Here is a 22342-nt window from a genome sequence, read left to right as displayed (position 1 = left end):
TTTCAGTATCTCTACAAAGGCCATGCCAAGTACAAGGGCCACCACACTGAGGGAAGCTTAACGCATGGCAAACCTATCAGTCCAGATGCAATTTCTTTATCAGTGTTCATATTTATCATAAAAATATGTGATATTCTTGTCAGGGACACAGATGGTTATCTAAAGATTAAATGCCTATGGAAAAAAAGAAACAACCCAGTATAAAAAAATATAAATAAACCAAAAATAATTGTTGTTTATTTAAAATAACAGCTGTGCAAAACAGAGATCAATAGATAAGGCTAGCAATCCATTTGAGGTCAAAGTTATACTTTTCCAAAATTATAACAACAAAAACATTAAATATGTTTATTAGAATTATAGACATGATGGTTTTCTTTCATTTCCTTTTATCTTACATCACAATCTTACATGATACACTTTAAATATTTTTACTACTAAACATTTTAATAGTTTTCTTTTGTTGCTTTTTTGGCAATATCTGTTTAAATGTAAGTAATACACCTACAGATACAACCTAGGAGGCAGTGTATATAGGAGTGAACAGAGCATAGCTGATTTTCTGGAAGATACAGTGTCTTGTTGAATTACCTGAGCTTTTCTTTAATAAAATAAATAAATAATGCCATAGTAATTTTACTATGTTGAGACTTTAAATATACAAAGGGGAGAGCTCCTTCTATAGACTTTCATAATATTTTAAAATTTATTCTCCAAGCTCATGTTTTCCTGTCTAAGATCCCTTGTTGTTGCTTTTTTAAAACAAAACAAAACAAAAACAAAAACAAACATATCATCATGCCTTAAATTTCCAAGCATTACAGGTCCTTGTAATTTAATTATCCTCCTATTCATTGCCTAACATACCAGTTCTTCTCCCTTAGGAAAAAAATGAAAAGACAACTTAACACCCCCATTTTCTTTTCTTTTTTTTTTTTTTTGAGACGGATTCTTGCTCTGTTGCCCAGGCTGTAGTGCAGTGGCATGATCTCGGCTCACTGCAACCTCTGCCTACTGGGTTCAAGCGATTCTCCTGCCTCAGCCTCCCATGTAGCTGGAACTACAGGTGCCAGCCACCACACCAGGCTAATTTTTGTATTGTCAATAGAGACGGGGTTTCACCATGTTAGCCCAGGATGGTCTCGATCTCCTCACCTCGTGATCTGCCCACCTTGGCCTCCCAAAGTGCTGGGATTATGGGTGTGAGCCACCATGCCTGCCCAACACCTCAATTTTTCTATTAACATTTTATACAGGTATGATGAGTTTTCACTGATCACATTGAACTGTAGTTTTATGTCTATGGATTTTTTATCCCAATGGATTCTGGCACACATGAGGATGTGTATCATTTATATGAGAGAGAAAGAGAAAGATTTTGAATGGTTTGGACTAGAGGAGCTACTAAGAACTAAAATAAATGTAAAATCTACATGAATTAATATTCTTTTTAATATTTCCTAAAAATACATAATATACTGGTTAACTTGTATCTTTTAATGGATAGGTATTTATACTTGTTTGCTTCCAATGAAATGCATAACAAAACCTCAAAAGGTACTTAACTTCTTGCCTAAATAAACAAAAGATAAATAAGAGAATGTTTTGGAAAATTACACTTTTAAACCCTAAGGAGAATGAAATCTTCATAATTTGTTAATGGATCACTGACTTTTAATGTTTTCTCCTGCAAAAGGTGTGATACCCAAAATGATAATTTAAACACTGGAAACCTCATCTCAGCAATACAAAAATGGTTGCAATCAATTTCAAAGAGTAAATATATTTAAGTTTATTTTCAGTTGTATCATCATGTGAAAATTAATTTTCTTTCTCTTTTGATGTCAAACATTTTGGTGGCAACTACCATTTTATTCCAGTATGGAATACTGAAAAAAGCAACCGAAAGTAGACAAGAGATTCTTTTCTGACTTATGGCCATCCCTAGGCTGTAGCACTCTGTCTAGCATATAAAAAGTACACTGAGAATTTAAAATTAAGTAAAGGATATCATTTATATTAATACCTCCCAAAATGAAATATTTAGATATAAATCTAACAAATGTGTACAAGATCTATATGAAAAGAATAAACAATGCTGGTGAAAGAAATCAAATTAGAACTTAACAAATGGAGAGATATTCCATAACAATGGATAGTAAGACTAAACACTGACACAATATCACGTCTTCCTAAATTGATCTATAGCAGCAGTCCCCAAGTTTTTTTGACACCAGGGACCAGTTTCATGGAAGACAATTTTTCCACAGATAGGATGGGAGGAATGGTTTCAGGATGAAACTGTTTCACCTCAAATCATTAGGCATTAGATTCTCATAGGAGCATGCAACTTAGATCCCTCGCATGCACATTTCGCAAACTGCTGTCAAAAAATCGCTGTGATATAATGTGGAGTATAGACATGAATACACAAATACTTAAAAATGCTTAAGGAAGTAACTAAATCCTTAAGAAAACCCTGAATTGAAAAGTGAGTCTAAAGCACATATCTACTGTAATGTCTATAAAAATCAATGCTTGAAGATGACCATAAAGTAAGAAAGAATTTTGAAATGTTTTAAATAAATCAGAAAGGGCACAATTATGGAGACAGTAAAAAGATCAGGTGTTGCTGGGAATTAGGGAGAGGGTGGAATGAATGCATGCAGCACAGAGGATTTTTAGTGCCGTGAAACTATTCTGTATGATACTATAATGGTGAATACATGTCATTATATATTAGTCAAAATCCACAGAATGTACAATACCAAGAGTGAGCCCTAATGGGAAACTATCAATTGGGTGATAATGATGTGTCCATGTATGTTTATTAATTGTGACAAATATACCACTCTGTTGGGAGATGTTGATAATGAAGGAGGCTATGAATGGGTAGGACAGTGAGTATATGAGAAATGTTTGTATCTTCTGCTCAATTTTGCATGAACTTAAAACTGCTCTAAAAAATAAACTCAGTTTCTATAACACAAAAAAGAGAATATGACAAATATTCTCTTCATTCAATTGTTAATAAATTAGTTGTTGACATAAGGATGGTTATGGAATGAAGATTATTTCAATATCTAAAACTACTGGTGAGTGGACATACCATTAAATGCAGCACAGTATGACTCAATGTATCTCTGTCACAGAAATTAATGCTTACTACAATAGCCTACTTAACTATGTAATGATGTCTGCTAGCATAAAGTGACTTACTATCACTTCTGACTCCATTAAACTGCATACAGATACTACCTTCTTAGGTAGTACAGATACTTCTGTACTTTTTGGGTAGTACAGATACTACCTTCTTACTCTGTGACATGAGTCATTTACCACTGATAAGAAATAAAACCAGAAATCAAACAAGGGCATTTAAAATCTATTTAAGTAGAGCTAACTATTGTGATCGACCTATTTGTTACCCTCTCAAGAACACTTAATTATGTGCTAAGGCACAATTATTAAAATTAGGACAGAAAGATGTTTATCCAAGGAGCATGAATAAAATAAAAACAGTTTATTCATGTTTTCCTTAAAAATATATGGATGATGTAGAACATAATCTGGCACAGAATATTGTTGGATTAGGAGATTAAATATAAATTTCCCTTTACCAGTCTTCTGAACACACAATATCATTTTCCTTCCCAACCATCCAGTTTAATCTTAAATGTGTCTTCTTGTGCTTCTCTTTTCTTTCAAAGAAAAGGGAAAAGATATTCTATGACTGTAAATTAATATTTTAAAAATTTGTATATTTTTCATAAATTAAAAATATAACTAGAAAGCAAGAAAAGTCATGAATTTTCTTACAGGGAAATAATCAAGGATAAATAAACTCAATACTTCCAAACTGAATCTTTCTTGTATGCTTCATTTATATAATATCTTCACAATGAAACCAACCATGCAATAAAAGCAGCAGTATTCCTGTGGAAAATGAAATGCCATCTCTTTAGAAATATCCTTAAAATGAGTGTGTAGGAAGAATATCCAATATTTTGTTCTTCCAGAATGACAAAATGTTGCAAAACACATAAGTAAAAAAAAATAGTGCCTTCTTTGAACATTTTTTTAGAATCATGGATTTTAAATATAAAATATTTAAGGAAAAGATCCTGATTTATTTAAAACACTTCAAAATTCTTTCTCATTTCACGGTCATCTTCAATCATGGATTTTTATAGACATTACAGATGTGTGCTTTAGACCCACTTTTCAATTCAGGGCTTCCTTAAGGATTTATTTATTTCCTTAAGCATTTTTAAGTATTTGTGTATTCTTTTATGTTTATACTCCACATTATATAATAAAGATCTTGAAGCAGCTTATTAAGAACATGCATAAATGCATAATGCAATAACAAAATACAACCCATCAACACCAAAACAAGATATATATTACAACAAAAAAACTGGTCAAAAAAAAAGGACAGAAGACACAGATATATTAGATAAACAATTGCTATAGGTCAAATTGTAGTATTGTTTGGTAGACTTTTTATAGATCAAAGCGTAACAGAGAAACACAATCAGCTACATTCCTTTATTATCTACTAGAATTTTTAAAAAAATTTCAAAGGATGAAATATTTTTCTACAATCAGTTTAAAAATAAATTTTAACATGTGCTTTAAAACAGGACACAATGAAAGATGCAATAGATAAAATACCCAAATAAGTGTACTTGCCTTTGATAAAAACAGAAGGGGTAGTATATTAACATATAAAAGCAATTCTTTGGAAGGGTTGGAAGGGGACAGACTTGTAAGATGCATGAAGTAAGGGTATGGGCAAGCACTGACACAGCGCAAAGTGCAAAATATGTATTAAATAAAAATTGTGATATTCGTTTTTTATGGAAACAAATGACCAAATACAACTTGATGGATTAATACTCCATCTCCACAGAAACGTGAGAAAAGTCAGTGACTTCAGGCACAAATGAAAATATTTTCTCAAGAACCAGCCATGAGTCTCCTCAATGTGCATTGTATATATCCAGAAATCCTTCAGTCCAACCTTTCTATTCTGGAGAAAGCACATCTAAAGAGGTCTAGCATTGTGTTATCTGATAACCACTGGTGTTTCAAATTTTAATTAATGATTAAACTTCATATAAAGAACTTTTTAAAATATTGTTTTTGGTTAAGAATACATTAAATAATTCTTAAATATATATAAGCCAGTTGTTTCCAGATGAGATTTTTTATCAGAGTTCCTCTCAGTTTGACTAATTACGTTTCATCTTGACCATAGGTCCTTAACCTACATTTTCTTAGAGTATTTACTTTGAAAACTCTCCATTGTAAATTCTTTTTCTGGCCTTCAAGATGTAAATCTTCTACAACCCAGAAATGTCTATCTCAAGACATGGGAGCCATTCCTTTGAAATATAATCATGAAGAAAGATAGCGTCCCTATCTTCCGATCTCTGTTGGAAGGTTGGAGCCTGACTTTGACAAAGGACAATTAGCAAACACAGATGACCTGATCACACTGACCAACCTCTCCCTAACACCCTCCAATACTTTTCTACTAGTTCTCTCTTGTACTTAAAAACTCTCCCACCTTTCGTTCTAGCGGAGTTAAGTATAATTTTCCCCCATTGCAATAGTCTTGAATAAAGTCTTTCTTGCTTTTTAAACTTATCCACTGTAATTTTTCTTTGACAGCATAAATGTAACATATATTCACATAATTAATTTGTTAAATACATACGTTTTCACATATTCTAAGGGAAAAGGGCTAAGTTGAAAACCAGGAGTAGGTGATTTAAAAATGCATTTCCACCTTGCAAACATTTACGAACAAATTGAAAGAAATATGAAAGTATAACAATGCAATTTTCATAATAGACTGATTTACAGAGATCAGGAACTCTGAGAGGCCATAAGGCATCACCAAGGAGGTCTTACCTAAATGAACATTTGAGCAACAGATATAATTTTTACAGGTGACCAAACAAGGGAAAGGCATTGCCATCTATTCTGGCAAAGATAATGTGCATTGGAAGTGATCTATAAACTAACAGACAGGCAGAGGGTATGGGAAGAAAGCAAAAAGAAGGAAGAATATGGATGTAATGTATAAAAGTGAGTTTCCAGTGGGGTAATTCCTTCTTAAAGTGACAGCTCAAGTCAGGTTGCCATCTGTATATAGCATACTTTCTTCATGCCTAATTTGAACAGCTATCGTTAATTGTGCAATTGCCTAAAATGATAAACTTCAATATGCGTTTTCAAGAATTACAGAGAAAAAAATCAATACCAACTTAGAAGCCTGTATTATGAAGATTAGCTGACTAATCTAATTTGTCATTAGTAATTCAATTAAGTAATTATTCACAATCTTTTCTTTTAGGAAATATAGACTTACTTGGTAACAACTTGTGAATGTGTAACTTTTTATTATTCACTTTGGAAAGTAAATATTTTTGTCCAAATTATTTATATCCAAAAAAGATAATAATGCTTCAAGTTTACAAGGCAGGGTATGTTTATTTCCTCTCATTGCTTAAGTAAAATTACAATAAGGGAAAAATACTGGTAAAAAGCCATAATCATGGGGCAAATAAACAAGCTACGAGAAGCAGAGATTTCAACAAGCTCAGGAAAGAGAAAAAGATTAGATTTTAAAATGGCAGCAGGAGCCAGGACCTAGTGCATATGCAAAGAGATAAACCAGAGAAGGTGTCTGTATTGCACAACAGAAAGTCAGACAGGCTGTTATATCAGAGGTAGAAGTTATAAGGAAAGTTGGAAATGGTACTCTATGGACACGGATTAATTGAAAGTGAATGTTAAGAACTGCATCGCTTGTCTCACCTCAGATATCAGGAAACCTAACACTTCCTGCCAAAAGGAAGAAGAGGTTGTTGGGTGGTTGGGCAGGGAAGAAGACAAAATATGTTAAATAGTTGGAGAAAAGAAGGTAGCTATTATGGGTAAAACCATTTTCTTCTGGCACTCCAGAAGACTCCCAACAATATGACCAACTCCTCATCTGCCGAACCCAGAGTGAACTTTGCAGGGGACAACCTTTGCCCGCCAAGAGTTAGTCTTTGAATGTCTTGATTCTTAAATAGGAAAAGAGGCAACATAAAGCTGAGAGAGATTTGAAGACCATTTGCCATATGAAAAAAATACCCACAAAAATAAATAAAGAGAGAGAGGGAAAACCCATAAAACTTAAGGAAATGATGAGTCAGGAAATAAAAAATAAGTCTCCAATTAAACTGAGAGAAATATTTAAAATAAGAACATACAGTTAAGGTGTCAAAGGTTTAAATAAGAGAAACATGGTAAGCTGAAGGATGCTTCCCTTATTTTATAAAATGGCAATGGAAACCATTTGCTTTGAAAGAAGAAGGGAAAGTGAGATGAACCTTCCCCTGTGACACAGGAAATTAACAGACAAGGTATAAAATTCTTAAAAATTATTATTTAAAGAAACATTATTTACTCATTTAAAAAAGCAAAAAGAGTCCACTGCTTGTATGTTGGTTTGGTTGTCACTGCTTAAGTGAATGACTTTCACAGCCTCCTTTTCGGTCTCTCCTTACCACCCCTTTACACACCCACTAAAGTCCTGAAGCCCTGGATGCTAGAAAACTAGCTGTAGATTTATCCTTCGAACAATAATAAATGGCATATTCTTGTAATCCTGATAATGAAACTGGGCAGATAAGTAATTTTATCCCACAACACAACATGAAAATCTGAGGTACCACTGGCTAGGTTGGTTGTACAGGAACCTCAATAAAATGAAAATCAAAGAGAAAAAAAAGAATATAAATATATTTATTAACAGTGAACTGTACATTTAAAATGGGAAAGATGGTAAATTATATATGCATAGTTTACCTCAATGAAAAAACTTTTTAAATTAAAATCAAACAACAAAAGAGAAAAACAACATCAACGTAAAAGTTTTGACTTAATTGTATTTTACTTCGTGAATATACATCAGAAATACACCAACATATGCACTTTTTCTATACAAAATTATGTAAGCCATTTTGGAATAGTGCTATGAATCTTTCAAAAAATATAAATTAATAATAAAATAAGAACCAGCAAGACAAAAAGGAGAGGAGTTTGATGATGTTACTTTTTATCTCTTTTTAATTGTTTGTAATATGTAACAAGGATCAATTTTCATGTTTTCCTCTGAGTACTTTCTTCAAATTTTAACTGTATGAAAGGTAAGACCGCTGGGCCTATAATCACACACAAAAAATCTTTTTTTTTTTTTTTTTTTTTTTTTTTTTTTTTTTTTGAGACGGAGTCTCGCTCTGTCCCCCAGGCTGGAGTGCAGTGGCCGGATCTCAGCTCACTGCAAGCTCCGCCTCCCGGGTTCACGCCATTCTCCTGCCTCAGCCTCCCGAGTAGCCGAGACTACAGGCGCCCGCCACCTCGCCCGGCTAGTTTTCTTTTTTTTGTATTTTTTAGTAGAGACGGGGTTTCACGGGGTTAGCCAGGATGGATAAAAAATCTCAAAGACAAGCAAGGCTAATGGCTGTCACCAGTTTCTTATTACAGTTTTTGGCAGTTTCTCATTAAGTCTTATTGGCCTTACATTATGAAGCACATTTAGGTTATGAATCAAAGTGGCTTTGAAAATGTATATATTATGTTATACATGATGTAATCCATAAAGTTCCTTTAGCTCCAATCAGAGACTTTATTTTGTCCCTTGAAGCAATGCCCTTTAGTCCTTTGCCTTGAATTAAACGGAGCCTTTGAGATTTTACTCAGAAAGCTGAGTTTGAAAGAACAAATCAGTTTATGCATCAACTTTTTATTATCCATGGTCATTGCCAATAAAAAGCTCTATTTATTGAGATTGTATCTGTGGATTAAGGTATTTTTGATGAAGATGTTTTTCAAATGATGGCAATTCCCTTTCATTCACGGTTTCAAGGTTTCAGCTACTCATGGACATCAATCCAAAAATATTAATTGGGAAAATTCTGAAATAGGCAATTCATAAGTTTTCAATTGTACGCCATTCTTGGAAGCATGATTAAATCTCCTGTTGACCTGCTTCATCCCCCAGGCATGTGAATCATTCCTGTGTCCCGCGTATCCACACTCCATGCTATCACTTCATTAGTCATTTGGTAGCGTTCTCGGGTATGAGATTGAAAATGCATACCAAGGCAGGGCGCAGTGGCTCAGGCCTGTAATCTCAGCACTTTGGGAGGCCAAGGCGGGTGGATCACGAGGTCAGGAGATCAAGACCATCCTGGCTAACACAGTGAAACCCCGTCTCTACTAAAAAAAAAAATACAAAAAATTAGCCGGGCGTGCTGGCAGGCGCCTGTAGTCCCAGCTACTCCGGAGGCTGAAGCAGAATGGCGTGAACCTGGGAGGCAGAGATTGCAGTGAGTTGAGATCGAGCCACTGTATTCCAGCCTGGGAGACAGTGAGACACCGTCTCAAAAAAAAAAAAAAAAAAAAAAAAAAAAAAAAAAAAAAAAAAAAAAAAAAAATTAAAAAAAAAGAAAACGCATACCATACTTAGGGTTTTGTATTATCCATGTTTTTAGGCATTCACTGGGGGTCTTGAAACCTATACCTTCAGATAAAAGGGGCTTACTGTATCTCAGTTTTCTTTATTTATATAGACTTAGTTGGAACAGTTTTCTCCTACTTACCATAACATTAACAAAATATTGATAAAAATATTAACAGCAAAAAGGTATTGCAATTTTTAAATTACCTAAGAAGATATTCAAATTGCTAAATATTTGCAATATTTAAAATTTTACAAAAAATAAAGGTAATAAAAAAGTCATGTCCACCAAGAATTGTCTTAAAGTAAGGAGACTGAGAAAAGGATGAGATGTACTGCACAGATCGTCAAATTTTGGACTCACCGCCTTAAAAAGGTATTTAATTTATTTTATATTAATGTGCCTTAACAAGTTGTATATCACTACATCTTATACAACACTGTGAAACTTCTAAGGATCAGAAAATTGCTTTCTTTAGTTTAACAAAAGCAAGATGAACTGTATGCTTACTAGAGTAGAATGCTGTTTTGTGCATAACTGATAGTCTTCAACCTAGAGCACAGAAGGTGAGACTACTTAATATTCTGTTACAGAGAGAGACAAAAAGGTGGTAACACTATATTTTGCTCTTTGCCACATCACAAATCACTCTTTTACATTTAAAAATGAAGATAACATGAAATCAATTAAAGCATATTTCCTTTCAATTCCTGGGCAGTTTTAGTTGAAAAATAAAGGTTTTGAACAATATTATTTTGTCAATATTTTCTACAATGTTTTTGAGTTTCAAAGTGACTTCAGTAAAGCTGTCATATTTAGAGACATTCAACTTTCAAATGGCATAAGACAGTGTTATAATTGGACTAAGTGGGATAAATATAATAAATAACTTAGACAAAGGCCACTCAATTAAAAAAATTTTTTGTCCTTACCCATATATAGGCAAAATCCTTACTATTCAAATATTCCATTTTCCTTCCATCAGGTAAGTGGTGAAAATTCTAACCTGACAATTGATTATAATTCATTATAATTTAATTTAAAATAATTATAATTAAAATAAATTCCAATTAAAGGCAGAATTAGATCTCTAAAAAGACAATAAAATCTGTATTTTTTTCTTTCCACCTAAGGGAGTCGGATCTATTTCTTCATCCTATCTTTGGCCTGGGGGGTATTTCGCATTATAAATGAGGTTTCCCAGGATATGAAAGCTATCTAATACATTCAGGCAAAAATTCACTTTCAACTTTGTGTTTAGTGAGTTATATAGAAAGATGAGGGCAGCAATTTTTGCCAGAGGAAACTGAAGTCAAGAGGGAGCTAAATAGAATCTGGAATGTAGGATCTCTAAATTGCATAGAGTGCAAAATTTCAAGTTAGCAGTCTGTCAAGTATTTCATAAGAATTACCACTGTGTTCGCTCTGGTAAAACTGGGCCTGATTCATCCTTTAATCCTGGTATATACTCTCATGAATGACAAATATTAAGTATCTATTAAATAGAAACTTTTTGTGGATGAATGATGTATAGATTAATCTTCTTACTGAAGATAATTAAGGAAATACAGTGTTCTACAATTTAAATTATGAGAATATACAGCATATAAAAATGTTTTTGTCAATGTAATTTAAACGTACATAGAGATTATAATGGAAAAACAAAAGTGCTAGGAATTTAAAAAAACACAAAATGAAATTGGCATGGGCAATCTCTACTTCCTGTCTAAAAAGCATTTGCCTTTGTTTCTCCTAATAACCAATAAAATAAATATATGGATTTTCTACAAAAGAGAAGCCCATATCAGAAAAGAAAATGGGAGGTTGTCAGTTATCTTGAAATTGAAAACTGGAAGGAATTTTTTTTCTTATGAAAATAGGCAGAAAAAAACCAATCAAAGAGTAAAACATTTTGACTTTATCGACAGAAGAAAGATGAGTCAGTTATGAAGTCCTTCATCCTTAATGTGAATGTGTAATGAAAGAACACCACGAAATGTTAACATATGCAAACAAAAAACTTGACCTTGGAAGAAAGACAAAACAGAACATAGAAGATAATTATTTTATAATCCATTATGTTATGAAATTATTTGAGAAATCTCATAAGTGATCTCTTAGAGATTATATATAATCTATATATTTTTATAAATTTAAATTTATATATTTAAATATATAAATATATACAGCTATCAGCATCTAAATGTATATATTTAAATATTTATCTAAATATATTTATATATGTTTCATTTGAATATAAAATTTAAATATTTATATATCCAAATACATATTTATATATTTGATGTATAAACTTATATAGTGATATATTTAAATATGTTTATATATTTATATATATGTAAATTTTTTCTTCAAAATAATAGAAGGAAAACCTAAACTCAAATAAATCTAGCAGATGGAATCAAGGAACAGAGGCATGTTGGGGTCAGGATGGTAAAATTGGTCTACTACAAAAGAATATGTGTTCTCTCACATCCTAGCTAGTGCCTGTATTTACCTGACTTTTTGATAAAAGTTATTTAAACTGAGGTCAGATAAAATCTCATTGTCTTTTTGATTTGCATTTCTCTGATGATCAGTGATGTTGAATAATTTTTCAAATATCTGTTTGACATTTTTATGAATTCTTTTGAGAAATGTCTATGCAGATCTTTTGCCCATTTTAAAACTCCAATTGCATTTTTCCTATTGAGTTGTTTAAGCTTCTTATATATTCAGGTTGTTAATCTCCTGTCGAGTAGGTAGTTTGCAAATATTTTCTCCCATTCTGTAGGTTACCTCGCTCATAGAATGGGATAGAATATACTCACAGTTTAATCTAAAATTTACCACTCTCCCATATTCTAGAAATTCTGTTTCCCTATTACTTTTATTCCTTTTCAGGGATATTGTCTTATTTCATTTAAATATTGTATTAGTCTGTTTTTACGTTGCTGATAAAGACATACCCAAGACTGGACAAGTTATAAAAGAGGTTCATTGGACTCACGTTTCCACATGGCTGGGGAGGCCCCACAATCATGGCGTAAGGCAAGGAGGAGCAAGTAACATCTTACGTGGTTGGCAGCAGGAAAAGAGAGGGCTTGTGCAGAGAAACTCCCGTTGTTAAAACTATCAGATCTTGTGAGACCCATTCACTATCATGAGTCCAGCAAAGGAAAGAACAGGCCCCATGACTCAATCATCTCCCACTGGGTCCCTCCCACAACACATGGGAATTATGAGAGCTACAAGAGGAGATTTTATTGGCGACACAGAGCCAAACCATATCAATTATATAAATGAAAGATGAATCTATAGCCTTAAAAAACACAACCAATTCTGTTTATTCTAACTCCCAACACCCATTCACTCCATTCTCTAGAAGCTATCAATTTGCTGATCATTTTGCTGCTGACCATTTTGCATTATTGTCTTATAAAAATATAGTTCTGAATTCTTCATTAGCTTTCAGTAAATGGTGTCATATTGTACATACTTTACTGCAACTCACATTCTTACCGGCAATCTATTTTGGAGTCCTAACTTGGCTGAACATGTAGAATATCTGTGTAACTATTTCTCTATCGTATGAACTAGGAAGTGGCCTTTGATCAAGTGTACTTTATATATCAACAAATGTAATCAAGTTGCCGTCCAATGTGATTTATGAATATTCATTGCTGCCAGTTCATTTTGAGAGTGTCCACTTTCCCACCACATTGTTAATATTTGATATTACCAAACATAATTATTGTTCTTATCTCATTTGTAATAATTGTAATATTTTAATTTGCATTTCTTTTTTGTGTGTGTGCCTGAAAATATTTTCTTTCTTTTAAATTTTTTACTTAGTGATTTTCTTGCTTATACCTTTGTTCGTTTTTCTTATTGGTTTGTTATTTTGATTTTTGACTTGTTTTTCTATTACTTACATAGATCTAAATATTCTAGATACTCACCTTTGAACTTCTTTATATAATGCATTTATTTTCTTTTGGTTTGTTGTATTTGTTTCACTTGTGTGTTCTTTATGCATTCTGATGTAAAATGTATTCATCTATTCTTTTAATCATGGACATTTAAGTAGCTTCTGAATCTTGGCTATAGTGAATAGTGCTGCAAGAAACATCGGAATGCAGATATCTCTTCTCTTGATGAAGTTATCAAAATCAGATATACTGATTTCCATTTTTTGTTTGTTTTTTGGTTTTGTTTTTTGAGACAGGGTCTCGCTGTGTCACCTGGCTGGAGTGCAGTGGAGAAATCTCGGCTCACTGCAACCTCCACCTCCCCAGTTTAAGCGATTGTCCTGCCTCAGCCTCCCCAGTAGCTGGGACTACAGGTGCGTGCCACCATGCCCAGCTGATTTTTGTATTATTAGTAGATATGGTTTCACCATGTTGGCCAAGATGGTCTCGACTCTTGACCTCGTGATCCGCCTGCCCCTGCCTCCCAATGTTCTGGGATTATAGGAGTGAGCTACCATGCCTGGCTTTGGTTTCCTTTCTTTTCAGTATACACCTAGCAGTAGGATTGCTGGTTCATATGATAGTTCTAGGTTTAGTTTTTGAAGAATCTCCATACTCTTCTCCCTAGTGGCTATACTAACTCACATTCCCACCAACAAGGTAATAGGGTTCTCTTTTCTCGTATAGCAGACATTTTCAACAAGAAGTGTTAAAAATATCTTTGAAAATGAACTATCTCTATTTTTATATATTTTTAAAATTAACTCATTTCCTGTAATGCTGAATTGTAGGTCAGGAATTAGCTGTTCTCCAAAACATAAATTATATGTAGTCATTTGCTGCCCAACGTAAAATAACTTTATCTGCTTTGGAAAAGAAAGAGAAGTCACAAAGAGTCATTATTGCATGCAAAATCCTCTTGGAGGTATTTACATATAATATTATCACTCAATATGGCAATGTATTGATTCAGTGCCTCAGAGACAGTAAAAGCCATGTCAATACAGGCAGATGGCAACAAAAAGGAGGGCATTTCACAGAGTTTGCTGTGATCTGTAGTCTCCTACATTTTTCTACACTGCTTCCATATCTTCAGTGATTCTGAAACTAACATTTTTGTTATTTTATATGTATTTAAAATTACATTTTATTTTTTATCAGCACACAAAAAATGACAAAATTCGATGAAGCCATAAGAAGTAATAGAGCTTAAACAATACAAAATACACCAAGAAAAGATGAGATCTTGGATCTGAGCCACCATGGAAGACAATTTCTAAACTTCCGCCATTTAAAACAACTTATTAGCCTGTATAATTTCCCTATTTGTGAACTGAGTGAATTGATGTCTGAAGTATGTTCCAGATTCCATTCAAATTTAAGACTAGATGAATGACTTGGTATTTAAAAAAACACACAAAAGAATATATCATAAGGGCCTGTCACCAGGCATACATATTAAAGTAAATACCTGAGACACTTGTACAAAGTCACTATGTGCCCCCCCCTTTTTTTTTTTTTTGAGATGGAGTCTCACTCTGTCACTGAGGCTGGAGTGCAGTGACACAATCTCTACTTACTGTAGCCTGTATCTCCCAGATTCAAGTGATTCTCCTGCTTCAGCCTCCTGAGTAGCTGAGATTACAGGCATGCACCACCATGCCCAGCTAAATTTTTTGTACTTTCAGTAAAGATGCAGTTTCACCATGTTGGCCAGGCTGATCTTGAACTCCTGACTTCAGGTGATCCACCAAAGTGCTGGGATTACAGGTATGAGCCACCAGGCCCAGCCACTATGTGTCTTTTAATTATTTTGTAGCATGCACTTGGCTGTGATTGGCATAAACAATGAATGAATCTTCCTAGAATCTTTCTTCTCAGTTTTTGCTTTTGTTGCCCTTGGTTTATTGAGAAGCAAAAGGAGCTAGTTTCCAGAATTGGGTCCCGACTTAGTACATTATGAGGTACTTACATGTCACTCATAATGTTAAAGTAATCACCAATTTAGACCCAAAACTAGGAAAACAATAATAGCATTACTAAATAGGATGATACTGTGGATCTCTATGTCTCAGTGCTATAGTTGCTGTTTTTCATAACATAACACCTTCACAGGTGACATTCAAATGCATAACATTCAGTCATGTGCTCTACATTCTATAGAGATTTTGTAAGTAAGAGAGGCTTCTGAAAATACTCCTACAACATTACCCGTTTGGTTTTGGGACAAATAAATAAGCTATGTCACAACAAATGAGAGGTGACTAAGGCACTAAGTGAAGTGATTGCAAAAGAGTTACTCCGTCTAGGAAGTATGGTCCTATGCCCTAACTATTCTTATAATATAACTTCTAGGATGTTTTGATATACTTGCCATATTATTGAAGAATAGTCATGTTCAAGCTACTTATAGCAGCTATGTATCAAAATAACTTCCTGAAAATGCCTTAGCTGGCACCATTATCCCAAGGTTTGGAGTTGGCCACATTCTATTAGATCCACTTTCAAGCATTGTCCATAAAAGATGCTAAAGAGGCACCATTTAATGCAAGTCACAATTAACCTGGAAACCCACATTGAAAATCCTAAAACTAGAAATACTATCTCATAAGATTTTCAAAGCAATGTTACCTGCTTTAAGGAAGCCTGAGGGGCATGGCTATCTCTCCCTCATCAGGTCTCATCTCTCAATGTCAGGGTATAAGGAAACCTATTACATTTAATCATTACTTTCCAGTTTTCTCATATATTTCAAGAATCACATGTAGTTAGGGCAATTTGTAACAGTATATCTGTTATTTCTCAAGGCCTAGAAAATTATTTGACAAAACGGTGCTTTGTGTAAAGATAATAATTTTTTTCTGCTCCACTTTAGTCTCTTTTGTTATAATAATCAAAGGCAAACTGAATTAGTGTAAAACAAAGCTTTATATTTCCCTCTTTAAAAGAGCAGAGGTGGAATGTGACTAAATTTACTTTGGCGGCATTGATTGAGTACATCCTACTTGCCATGATTTGGATTAGCTATTGAATGGCAAATGGTGACTGGTAAATATTTGTGTATATTTGAACAGATGTAGATGTAGGATCAGCACACTTGATGTACAGCTAAAACATTTCTTAACACACCTGTCCATATAGCATATTTTGACTTACTCTTGCCCTGGTCAATCCCATTGTGTACCTGTGTTAATCTTATGGGAGCAACAGTTCCTCATTCCTCAATATACACTATCACTGTGTAACTTCTTCAGTGTTTACAACACACACACAACTTAGCAAGATATTTGATTTCTATGTAATTTTATATGTAATTGTTAAAACTAGTTTCATATAGAAGACTTTGGCTTATTATTAAAGCACTGGAAAAGAAAACCTAAGAACTGGATTTTATTCTAGATTGTAATGAGTCTGAAACCTGCATAAATTCTTTTAGGCATTAGAATACCTGAAATTCTACACTAATGGGAGTATAATGCCAGAGCATAAGATGAGCAGCATAAGATGCAAAGAGAACTTACTGTATTTATCTGAGACTCAATCTGTCATTTGCATGTCTGGCTCAGTGCTTATAAAATGTATATGATCATTTAAAATAAATAAATGAGCATGTTGGGGTTGATATATATGTAGAAAAAGAATGAGGATAGAATGAGATACTAATTCTACATCTGCACTTGATGCTCCTGTGCATTTAGACTTCAGCTACAGTTACTTCAAATCCTTGTAAGAAATAACGACAATTCGACATAGCATTTAATTTTATCTGTTAAATAGCAAATATATCTGTGCCCAAATTCAATAACTCTTAAGTGATGTAGACAACAGAATGATATATATTAAATTTTAAAGACAACTACTTTAAAAATAGATTTTAAAAAATGAATAAATGGCAAGAGAACACTGGGTCTTGGTACACAAAAATGACTAAATAATAAATACAGGCACACCTTGGAGACATTGTGGGTTTGGATCCAGACCATAAGAATAAAGGAAATATCACAATAAAGTGAGCCACACAATTTTTTTGGTTTCCTAGGGCATATTAAAGTTATGTTTATGTTAGTCTTTTAAATGTGCAATGGTATTATGACTAAAAAATGCATATACCTTAATTAAAAATTATTTACTGCTAAAAAATGCTAATGCTTATTTGAGCTTTCAGCGAGTGGTAATCTTTTTGCTAGTGGAGGGTCTTGTCTCGATGTGGATGGCTGCTGACCAGGGTGTTGGTTGCTAAAGCTTGTTGTGGCTGTGGAAATTTCTTAAAATAAGACAACAATACAGTTTGTCACATCCGTAGACTCTTTCTTTCACTAAAATTTCTCTGTAGTGTACGATACTGTTCAATAGCATTTGATCCACAGAAGAACTTCTTTCAAAATTGGAGTCAATCCTCTCTGATAGAGTTTAGACATATGTCCCTCCCCAAATCTCATGTTGAAATCTAGTTCTCAGTGTTGAAGGCAGAGCCTGATGGGAAGTGTTTGGGTGATGGGGTGGATCCCTCATGGCTTGGTGATGTTCTTGCAATAGTAAGTATTCTTGAGATCTGATTGCTTAAGTGTGTGGCACCCCACACCACCACTGGCTTTCACTCCTGCTTTCACCATGTGACATGCTTGCTCTTGCCTCACCTTCTGCCATGAGTAAAAATTCCTTGAGGCCTTCCCAGAAGCTGAGCAAATGCTGATGCCATGCTTCCTGTACTGCCTGCAGAACCATGAGCCAATTAAACCTCTTTTCATTATAAGTTACCCAGTCCCAGGTATTTCTTTACAGCAACACAAGAATGGTCTCATACACCTCTACTTTGTCAACTAAGTTTATAACATATTCTAAATCCTTTGTGGTCATTTCACAATGTTTACAGCATCTTACCAGGAGTAGATTTCATTTCCAGAAACCACTTTATTAGATCATCCATTAAGAAGCAACTCCTCATCCATTAAAGTTTTACCATGAGTTATAGCAATCCAGTCCAATCTTCAGGCTCCACTTCTAATTCTAGGGTTTTTTTGTTTTGTTTTGGTTTTGGTTTTTTTTTTTTTTTTTTTTGTTATATCTACCTTACTTGCAGTTACTTCCTCTACTGAAGTCTTGAACCCTTCTAAGTCATCGAGGAGGGTTGGAATCAACTTCTTCCAAACTTGTGTTAAGGTTGATATTTTACCTCCTCCCATCAATCACAAATATTCTCAATGACATCTACAATGGTGAATCCTTTCCAAATGTTTTTCAATTACTATGCTGAGATCCATCAGAGGGATTAGTATCTATAGCAGTAGGTGTAATGTTATGAAAGGTATTTTTTTTTAATTAATTTATTTATTTTTGAGACTGAGTCTTGCTGCGATGCCCAGGCTGGAGTGCAATGGAGTGATCTCTGCTCACTGCAACCTTCGCCTCCCAGGTTCAAGCAATTCTCCTGCCTCAGCCTCCCGAGCAGCTGGGATTACAGGCGCCAACCACCATACCAGGCTAATTTTTGTATTTTTACTAGGTTTCACCATGTTGGTAAGTCTGGTCTTGTACTCCTGATCTCAAGTGATCCGCCCACCTCAGCCTCCCAAAGTGCTAGGATTACAGGCCTGAGCCACCGTGCCCGGCCACGAAATGTATTTCTTAAATCATAATATTTGAAAGTCAAAATTACTCCTTTATCCATGTGCTACAGAAAGGATGCTGTATTCACAGGTATAAAAATAACATTAATCTCTGCGTATATCTCCCTCAGAGCCCTTGGGTGGCCAGATGCATTGTCAATTAACAGTAATATTTTGAAAAAAATATTTATAGATAGTAGGTCTCAACAGTAGGCTTAACATACTCAGTAAACCATGCTGTAAACAGATGTGGCTACCACCCAGGCTTAGTTTCCATTTATAGAGCTTACTCAGAGTAGATTTAGCATAATTCTTAAGGGTCCTATGATATTTGAAATGATAAATGAGCATTGGCTTCAACTTAAAGTCAGCAGCTGTTTTAGCTCCTAATAAAAGTCAGTCTGTCCTTCGAAATTTCGAAGCTAAGAATTGACTTCTTTCTAGCTAAGAAAATCCTAGATGACATCTTCTTCCTTTTTAAGACTGTTTCATCTGCCTTGAAAATCTAGTGTTTAGTGCAGCCGCCTTCATCAATTGTCTTGCTGTATCTTCTGGAAAATTTGCTGCAGCTTCTACATAGGCACTTGCTGCTTCACTTTGCACTTTTATGTTATGGAGATGGCTTCTTTTCTTAAATTTTACAAGCCAAACTGTTAGTTTTAAACATTTCTTCTGCAGCTTCCGCCTTCTCTCAGCCTTCAAATAATTGGAGCAGTAGAGCCTATCTCTGGATAAGGGTTACATGCAGGGGTATGTTTTGGCTGCTTTAATCCATTCAAACCACTCAAACTTTCTCCATATCAACAGTAAGGCTTTATTAACCTTCGTGTATTCACTGCAGTAGTACTTTTAATTTCCTCCAAGAGCTTTTCCTTTGCATTTGCAACTTGGCTAACTGGTGCAAGAGATGTAACTTTCAGTCTGTCTCAACTTTGTCATGCCTTCCTCACTAAGCTTAATCATCTCTAACTTTTTTTTCTTTTTTTGAGACGGAGTTTCACTCTTGTTGCCCAGGCTGGAGCGCAATGGCATGATCTCGGCTCACCACAACCTCCACCTCCTGGGTTAAAGCGATTCTCCTTCCTCAGCCTCCTGAGTAGCTGGGATTACAAGCATGCAACATCATGCCTAGCTAATTTTGTATTTTTAGTAGAGACAGGGGTTTCTCCATATTGGTCAGGCTGGTCTTGAACTCCTGACCTCAGGTGATCTACCCACCTCGGCCTCCCAACGTCCTGGGATTACAGGCATGAGTCACCATGCCCGGCAATCATTTCTAACTTTTCATTTAAAGTGAGAGACATGCAACTCGTACTTTGACTTGAACACTTAGAGATTACTGTAGGGTCATTAATTGACCTAATGTCAGTGTTGTTATGTCTCAGGGAATAGGAAGACCCAGGAAAGGGAGAGAAATGGGGAAAAAGCCATGTGGTGGGGGCAATCGGAACACACAATATTTATTGATTAAGTTTGCTATGCCATGGGCATGGTTCATGGCACCACAAAACTATTACAACAGTAACATCAAAAATCACTGAGCAGAAATTACTATAACATATATGATAATATTTAAAAAGTTTTAAATATTGCAAGAATTACCAAAATGTGACACAGAGACATAAAGTAAGCATACGCTGTTGGAAAAATGGCGCTGATAGAGTTACTCAATGTAGGGTTGCCACAAACCTTCAATTTGTAAAAACAACACAATATCTCCAAAGTGCAATAAAATAAGGTCTTTTTGTACTTGAGTCTTTACAGGTGAACATGGCTCATTTCTCAGAGCAGCTAACTCAAAAAAATGTTGTATGAGATCTTACCTTGCCCTTAGTTTAAACTAACTGTACCAAATAAAGTTGCTGAAAGTTACTGATAATGTGAAGGAATAAAAATGCCTTAATTTTTTTCCTTAAAATTTAATATTAAATTCTTTTTAGTATTTTTAGTATTGACTACTAGTGGGTCAGTATTTTTCATCTTTGAATATTCATTTGATAGAAATTTACCAGTAATTGTTAATTGTATCAAAGGCTGTCTCTCTTCATTACTTAAATACAAAGAAATTATTTATTTCTTTCACAAAAGCAGTTAGTGGAAGGTAATTTTGTATGTAGGGCTCCTTTTTCCTCTAATTTCTTTTCCCTCAGTATTAACTTTTTTTTTTTTCAGACAGTAACAAGGTTTTCAAATCTTCACTCTGAACTCATTTTAAAACTGTCTAAAAAAGCAAAGCTTGGGAACTTGGATTTCTAGAAGTCTCAGGTTAACATCAATTCTGTTTCTATATTAACATATGACAAAAAAAAAAAAACCTGTCTTTTGGTTGAATACTGAAAGGGCTAAAACTTATAGTTTTCTTCTTCTTATCTGATTTCTAAGTGAATTCTTTACATCACTTATTCTGAAAGAACAAAAGTATAAATAGTTCTATATTTTATTGGGTGATCTATTAAAAGCACCTTTAGACAAATCCAGAAGTAGATCTAAAGGTTGCCCTCATTCATCTCTCAGAGACACAGCAGGTGAAACAACTGTTTTACATCCTTCAGATGTCAGCAAGCATTAATCTATTTTATGCCACCCTCAAGTGATTCCACATAGTTTGGGAAACTGAAATGCTTTGTATTTTAAAAAATTGAGTAATGAAAATAGCTCAAAACTGCAATGTTCATTTTGCCTGAATGCAGAACTTCCCTCTCCAAGATTCAATAAATGTCCCATTTTGCTGATGTGCAAAATTCTTTAAATTTGTAGCAGTACTTGAGGAACTTGTGCTAACAAGTAGGTAAATATTCCTATATGAGTCACCTAAACTTGTTTTTGTTGCTTCTCTATACAAAAGTTGGAGTTATCCTTAGAACATTTGACAAATTTTTGCAACATTTTCCTCTTATTACTCAGTGAATTTATATATGTAAATCATATCCATCTCATTTTTTAAAATCTAACTTTTCAGGCTTTCAGACTTTCTCAGTTTTAAGGTAAAACTTGAGTGTTGTGAGTTCAGTTTTTAAGAAGACTTCCCCATTTTGAATAAATTAATTGCATTACAGTTTATTGAGCAATATTTGTGTAAAAATATTGTTCAGATTCACAAAATGTAAAATAAATGTTTAAAAGCAAAAAAAAAAAAAAGAAAAGAATAACAAGCATAATTATTCAGCATGTTGGGGGAGATAGGTATGTATTAACTCTAATTGCCTTTCTAAAAGAAAGCAATCACATCTAAAATTAAAATTTG

General features: G+C 34.1%; 1 protein-coding gene across 2 annotated transcripts in view; it reads right to left on the bottom strand.

Moving 5' to 3' along the window:
* LOC105472967 (cadherin 12) overlaps positions 1-22342 on the bottom strand; it is a 1136463-nt gene that overhangs the window by 831906 nt on the left and 282215 nt on the right. The gene's annotated exons all lie outside the window — the stretch shown is intronic.

Source organism: Macaca nemestrina, chromosome 6 (assembly GCF_043159975.1).
Source record: "Macaca nemestrina isolate mMacNem1 chromosome 6, mMacNem.hap1, whole genome shotgun sequence".
Lineage (NCBI taxonomy): Eukaryota > Metazoa > Chordata > Mammalia > Primates > Cercopithecidae > Macaca > Macaca nemestrina.
This window is presented reverse-complemented; position numbering and strand designations above follow the sequence as displayed.